Genomic DNA, 8,216 nt, shown 5'->3' with positions numbered 1-8,216 from the left:
CTGTGCTCTTTGTGGTGGCAAAAAATTGGAAAGTGTGAGGATGCCCTTCAATTGGGGAATGGCTGAACAAATTGTGGTGTAGGTTGTTGATGGAATACTATTGTGTTCAAAGGAGGAATTCCATGTGAACTAGAACGACCTCCGGGAATTGATGCAGAGTGAGAGGAGCATAACCAGGAGAACATTGTACATAGAGACTGATACACTGTGGCGCAATCGAATGTAATGGACTTCTCCATTAGTCACAATGCAGTGATCCTGAACAACTTGGAGGAATCTAGGAGAAACAACATTATCCACATTCAGAGGAAAAACTGTGGGAATAGAAACACAGAAGAAAAACAACTGTTTGAATAAATGAGTTGAGGGGATATGGCTATGCATGTAGAATCTAAATGAAAATCCAAATTCAAACACCAACAACATGGAAATAGGTTCTGATCAAGGACACATGTAATACCCAATGAAATTGCACTGTTGTCTAAGGGAAGGGTGGGGGGAGTGTTTGGAGGGAAATAATGATTCTTGTAACCAAGGAATGATATTCTAAATTGACTAAATAAATTAATTTTTAAAAATTAATTAAAAAAATAAAAATAAATTTTTTTCTTAGGAAGCCCAGTTTGCTCTTTGCATTTGATTTATTCCAGCTGTCCATTCCATTCCCTCATACAATAGCTATTTAGTGTAAAGAGGTTTACAAACCTGTTTGTAATACTTAATCATCCAGAGGATATGACTCTCCATTTCTTTTCATCTTTGGAGAAAGCGTCTAGTGTGTTTCCTCCCAGGGGGTAATTGGCATCTAGTATAGTGTCTTCTCCCAGAGATAAGGTTCCCAGAGTCCCAGGGCCTTTGGTTTTATATGATATTTAATGTTTGACTCTATGTAATGATCAAATATTTGAACCCTATCCCTAATCCTGATTAAAGAGTAGGTTTTCTGACTACTTGGTAGTTCTGAGTTTTTCCAAGTTAATAATACATAAATTAACTAATTAGAAACTGGTTGTATTTCAGTTAAAACAAAAAATTGATGTGAGATGCAAATACACTTAAAAAAGTAATTCCTATTTGCATACAGAAAAAATGTATACTAAGACCTGGTTGATCATAGTAAAACATGCTCATTTGTTAACCACATTCAGGTATACTCAATCTTGTACATGACTATGTATTAATAGGTGGATGACAGTTCCAAATACTATTGTACTTAGTTGTTTAGGATATGGAATAACTACGCATTCAGATTAAAAATAGCTTACATGTTTTCATTGTCCCCATATCTTCGGCTAACCTCTTGCTTTAATTTTAGAAATTTGCTATAAAAGGGAAAAACAGGGACAAGATTATAACAGCATCAAAACTGGTCCCTTCTGGCACAATCCTAAAAAGCACAGTGATTCTTTAAATATATATACCAGCAAACTTAACTTTGTTTGAGTTCAAGTAAAAGTCAGAGTTGACAATCAATCATGCAGTAACAATTTTATTTTATGACCAGACTCAGGAATAATCAGGTGGGAACATTCCTATTCAAAAGGAAATAAAATTGGGAGCAAAAATTGTAAGGAATCCCACCTCATCTGGGCTGAAGTTGTCCTCTCAACTTTTCCCAGATGAGGACCTTCACCTGTAACAGTTTAGGATCATACTCCTGAGTAACTTGTGACTTTCTCTCTTATGGTGGATTACTGACTTAATGATCCATCAGATAATTATACATGATTTGAAAACTCAAAAACACTGTTAGTGGCAGTCTCAAGAGTTTTTACCTTCAATGGCAAGTTTCACTAGCCACAGATTAGGACTGAATTTGTTATAGGAGTTAATTTGTGGTGGGAGAGCAAATGCTGGTTCTAGCCCAAAGAATTGCATCTGAATGCATGAATATGTTTATACAAGTATGTTACAGATGGGGGGGAGTGGAGGGGGTGACACTGAAATAGCTCAGGGTGGTGGAATGGCCCCTGTAGGGAGGAATTTGAATCCTCCACCACTTCCTCCCCTGCCCCCTTTTTAGGTTGCTAGATTTTATTGTGGTAATAAAATGATTTTCTTAATCTCTCCCTCTATGATCTTAAGAGGCTAGAAAGTAGGGTTTCTAAGTAGATCAGAACTGACAGGAGCCAGTGAGCCAGAGCTGAAGATTCTGTTACCAGGGAGAGACCAGGACTGAGGAGAGGAAGTAGCCTGCCCTCTGACAGGAAGTTAGGAGGAACAGTTGGTCAGTGAGGAGAGAAAGGAAGCAGCCAGGGGCAGTTGAGGGTCTTTTGCCTCTGGGATCTCTAGAGAGCAGGAGGTCTGTCTTAAGCCAAGAATCTGCTGCCAGTTGGCTACTAAACAGTTAGGCTACTATAGAAAAATGATTGAAGAAATGAGTGAGTGGTAGTTGTCCATTATTTTAGGGAATTAGGTAGTTAGTGAATAATTTCTAGATAAGAGTACATTAGGTAAGGCCTAGTGTGCCAGGCAGAAGAAACTGAAGACAGAGGTAGTTTAGGAAATTTTGGATATTATTAGGAATTTTAGGTATATATATACCTAAATAAATAAATATATATATATACACATATATATGTGGTATAAGATTAATAATCACTCTTTCCTCTTTCCTGTTTTCCTACCTATACTTCTTTCTTAAATTAAACAAAATTTCTGTTAAACTGCTTTCCTCACTTTGTCAAATTCCTTAATTTAACCAGTGGGTATGGGGGATTTCCTCCTCCAATCCTAGGGAATTCTTTGCCCTCCCTCAGATTACTCTTCCCCTGGGTATTCCAGGGGGCATTCTAGGAGAAGGGGCAAGAAAAGAGGAAGGGGGCATGTGTACAACTTGGGAAATTTTCCCTAATCAAAAAGATATTCCCTTTATTGCAAAGATCCCTAATGTGTACATGTATCCTATTTATCTGACCTTCAGAAGTATTTGGGTTTCTTTTCTTAGCCTAGCAAGTTCTTATCAAAGAGGAGAAAGTCATAGCATTCTTCAAGTTAACTGGGATGCTCCCCTTCCCTTCAGGCTTGGAATGTCAGGCATACTCTTAACAACTAAGAGGCAGGGCATTGGAAAAGCAGAAAGTTTTCATCTTTACCCTAATAGCCAATATCTGCTAACTAGTAAAAAAGGGTAAGATCTAAAAGCACCATTTGAAAAAAGGATTTTAAAGCACTATTTAAAAGAGGATTTCAAAGCACTTTTTAAAAGCACTATTTCTCATTCTTTACTACTTAATTATTCTCATGGAGTTGCTAAAATAATAAAAATTTATTAGGGCTCACACATATAAGTGATTTCACTTAGTTCTCTTGTCCTTAATCATAAACTCATATTGGCATAAAAACCAATCATTAAAAATCATTTCTATATTATAAACAGACTTGTACATTCTCAGTCATCCAATTTCATTGTTTAGAAATTCCATAACCAAAGCAAGCTTTTTTTTTTCCACAGGGCTGGTGACACAGATTGAAAACACAGATAAAGAAATTCTTCAAGATTTTTCCTTTTAACTTTTCCACATAGTAATTACAAAGTTTTCTTTTTCTTTTTTTTTCTAATATTTTTCCAGTCTTTACCAAATCCCACCACTCAAATAATGGACATAACTGATAGGATTTTCCCTATACTATTACAATTAATATATCTAGGAATTTTTAGGACTCTTTTAATCTTAATAAGTTTTTCTTTTTGTAGAGGAAGAAACAAGACAGTTCTTAAATCTCAATTGAACCTCACAAAAAGGTAGACATTTATAAATTAACCCTAGCTCAAAACTCATTTTAGCTTTAAAAACATTTAAACTTTCTGTATTCAAACCCACTGTTTGAAGCCGATTATAACTTTCTGCCTTAATTCCTCACATTCCTACTTGCTTAGAATTTACACATTTTATTTCTAGCTATGGACTTTTAATTTAATTTTTTATGGACTTTAATGCCTCTTTTTGTCTCCAGAAGCTTCTCCCATTGTACCACAGGACCATTAGCTTTTGGGACTGACATGGGGCCTTACTGTGCTAAGAAGACACTCAGCTTTGGCTTAGCTTCACCTAACTGGGATAGTCATTTACCTTAGGGTTCATTATTCATTCAGAAACTGCTAGCCTGAGATTCCCTTCAGGCTGGATTCTCATGGGAACAGGGAACAAGGACAAGCTTTGGGATCTCACATTTACAAGCTAGTTCTAAAACTTGGGGTTCATCAGATCTTACTAGGCTACAAGTTTGGGGTTTCTAGATTTCCCATGTTGACAATGTTACCTTCAAATCAAGCTGCAATTTTTAGTACTATTTTCCCAGTAATATAAACATAAAATTTCCATCATTCTCTTTTCAATTATGTTTATTACAATAGCATCTAAAACTGATAGATCTTCAGCCTTTACTTGGTTTTTTCTTTATTAGCATACAATTATCAGACTATTTAATTATTGCCAATTTCACTATTCACAAGATAGAAGAAGCACCAGAAATTCTTTAATATGCCTTTAAAGAATTAAGTTCTGAAAATTTATCAGTAGGAGTAACAAAGAATTTCCCTAGAGAAACATGATATATACAATTCTAGTTTGTTTAAACAAACCTCTCCTTTTAGGGCAGGAGACAAAAACAATTCTTAAGATTTAAAATGTATAACGACCAATTAACTTACAGTAGAATTTCCGAAAAATACCGGAGTGATTTCTACTTCATTTCTGTGGCAGTCCAGGCATGTAGAAACCTTGGTTATATTTCAGGGGTACTCAAACACCAGGCTCATGAGCAATGTGCTCATTTTTACCTAGCTAAATTCTAAGCCCTAGGTTCAGTACTTAATGGTGGGCAAACCCATCCCTCAGGCTACCTCTGGATGACTGACCTACTACCTCAGTCTAGACAATACCAATCAATTAACATCTGTATCAAACAAATTTCAATGCCTTAAGCAGTAGGTTCTTCTGATTTGGGGCTTAGCAACATCTATTCTTTTAGTATCTGGCAGTGTGCATCTTGTGATGATTACCTAAAAGGTGTCTGACCACCTTTCTCCCTTCCCCCCTTCCTTTTTGTAACCCCAATAAAAAAGAGTACCAAATAGGTGGAAGCTCTTCTGCACCAAAGCCCTTGATCATCAGAGCTCTATTCCATCCGAGCTCAATTCCACCCAGAGCCTACTTGATGTAACTACTATTCTTTTGCTACTATTCTCTTGTCTCTTGAGTCTTTCTTTATTGTACTGCTGTATCTTACCCTTATTGGAGGAGAATGTCGAATCCTTAAAATCTGAGTCTTTCTTCCTTAATTGTTTCCCCCTCTCCTTTTCCCTCATTACCCATTCTCCCTTAGTCTTCAACCTTCTGAGTGTTCACCCACGAATATATTAATTTGTGGCTGTCAGCCACAATTTCAAAGTTTGGGAATACCCAGCTAAGTGTCCTAATAACTTATTTGCCTTTAATTTTAATCCTCAATTTACAGATGCTTTTCTTGGATATTTCTCCCCAAGTTCTCTGCTTAATCAAAGAAATGACCTCGCTTTTTCAACTTAAAACAATAAATTGAGCATTCTGAGAGATATTTATTTCTCCTATTAAGTTACTTTCTCTTAAAGTTTAAAAAATGTCAACTTAAGACACCTACATAATATATATCTCCAATTTTAAGAAAATTATTTAAAAGAGAACTACGAATTTATACATAAGTTCTTTTTAATTTCATATCTTACTCTCATTCTCTTAAAACTTTTCAGCATTCAGGAATTCAAGTAAGAAGACATAAAAAGTTCTAAAAATGAATCATAAAACACACCAAAGCCTTATTTCTAAAATTCTAGTTTGTGCACAATGACAGACCAAAACAGATTTATACAAAGAAAGGCATGAAACAGTTAACATTCTTCCATGTCCTACTTGCCTAATTTATTATCTCTTAGGAAAAAAAAATTCACTGGCTGTTTCCAAAGGATGAAATAAACTTCTAGGCAGAGACCCAGTATAGAGATGTAGACAGACACATAGAACAAATACAAAACTACAGGTTTGGGTTGTTTGTTTTTTTTAAATTTCAGGATCAATCGAAAAAATATTAAGTTTAGGAACTTAATCTAGATTTAAATGAAAGTCAGCTATGTTTAAACAATTCTTTTTGATCATTTGTGGCTAATAGTTTCAGGGGTTGTTTTTTATTACTTATCATTAAAACTAAAAAGAATCCTTACAGGAAATAACAGAAAGTTTTTCCTTACCCACGGATATCTCCTAAATGACAATTTTTCTGGAGGTCCATAAACCAAAGCTCTGCTACCAAGTTCCTTTGGTGTCTTTTCATTGTTAACCAAATTTCCCATAATCTGAGGAAATGACCAAAGCAATTAAACCAAGAAGTCTCCCCAAGAAGAGATAGACAAATTTATCTTTTCAGTTGTGACACCAAGAATTATTTCTCTCAAAAGAAAAAGAAAGAGCTCAACTAAGAATCAAAATTGGAGAAGAGACAGAAAACTTATCTGCAGGAGCCCAGACTAAGTTAAGGCACAAAAAGACTTCTACTGGTACCATATCTCAACTGGATCCTAGAAGGCAGGAGAGGCATCCTCTTTCCTATCCCACCACTGCCACCATTACTATCAACCTTAAAACCCAATAAATATATAGCTCTGTAGCAAAGATGTATATTTCCATTGAGAGAATTAAGAAACACTTATGTGTTGGTGTTGGATAGATCTAAGACTCCCCCTAAGAGACTAAAGGAGAGTACAGGCTGATAAAGTGTTTCAAGACAAGGGACAGGGCTGGTTTCTAAGATTGGGCAACAAGGAAAACTTCAGACTAGCACAAGAAATATACTATCTCTTTTGGAATGTACTGATGCAAATTCAATAAGATGGAGAAAAGCATGGGCACTATTCAAGGAATTCTGGCCCTTTGGGGCTGGAAAATTGCAAAGTTAGTTACAGGCATATGTCTATCAAGATTTCATAATCTTGATGTCCTAAAGAAATTATAAACACCACAAAAGCCATTAGAAACTTGTTAGTCCTTAACAAGAGCAAGGATTCCAGTGTCCTCCTATCATAAAGTATGTGGTAAGAAACTAGGTATAAGAGAACTGGAAACCCAAGAAGGGTCCAGTGGTGAAGAGCTTTCAAAGACATACAGAACATTTTGTACTGGATCTTGGAAGTTATAGGGAACCACTAAAATTTGTTGAATAGGGGTGGGTTTGTAGGATGAAGGGACTGATTACTTGATCGGTCCTTTACTTCAGCACAATCAGGTTAATAGCTGAGTGGAGAATGAATGGGGAGAGGGTTCAGGAAAAAAGACCAATCAGAAGGCTGCTGCATTAGTCTAAGTCCAGCTAGGTAATGAGAGACCTGCACCAAAGTGGTTGGATTGGTCTTTTTTCCTGAACCCTCTCCCCATTCATTCTTCACTCAGCTATTAACCTGATTGGGTAGAAGCATTTACTAAGCATCTATTTGCTCTGTTCCAGGCATTGTGCCAAGCACTATACAAATATTAACTCATACTACCAGCTTTTCAGACATCCAAGCTTACAATCTAGGGGCCATCTTTAATACCTCACTCCCCTCTTCCCCATCTCATTAGTTCTCAAAACTTATTTCAGAGGCAGTTGGTGACTCAGTGGATTGAAAGCCAGGCCTAGAGATGGAAGTCCTGGGTTCAAATGTGGCCTCAGACACTTCTTACCTGTGACCCTGGTCAAGCCACTTAACCTCATTCATTGCCTAGCCCTTACCACTCTTCTGCCTTAGAACCAAAACTCAATATTGATTCGAAAATAGAAGGTAAGGATTATAATAAAAAGACTTGCTATTCTGGTCTTCTTAATATCTTTTTTATATTTCCCTTTCTCTCTTCTGACTTCATTTTACTCCTTATCATTTTGCACCTGGAATATTGTAATAGGCTACTGGTTGGTTTCCCTGTCTTAAATCTATTCCCACTATAGTTTATCCTGCACTCAGTTATCAAACTCATCTTCCTAAAGCATGAGTGATCATTAGCTTCCTATTCCATCCATTTTAGCAGCTTTCCTATTGCCTCAGGATCAAATATAAAATTCTGTTTGACTTTTTAAAACCCTCCTTATTCTGACTCCTCCCTAACTTTCTAGTCTTCTCACATAAACTATGTGATTCAATGGATACAGTGCTGGAACAAGAGTCAGAAAGACTCTTGTTCTTAAGTTCAAGTAAGGCCTCAGACATT

Source organism: Monodelphis domestica, chromosome 3, assembly GCF_027887165.1.
Source record: "Monodelphis domestica isolate mMonDom1 chromosome 3, mMonDom1.pri, whole genome shotgun sequence".
Lineage (NCBI taxonomy): Eukaryota > Metazoa > Chordata > Mammalia > Didelphimorphia > Didelphidae > Monodelphis > Monodelphis domestica.
Note: the sequence above shows the minus strand (reverse complement) of the source record.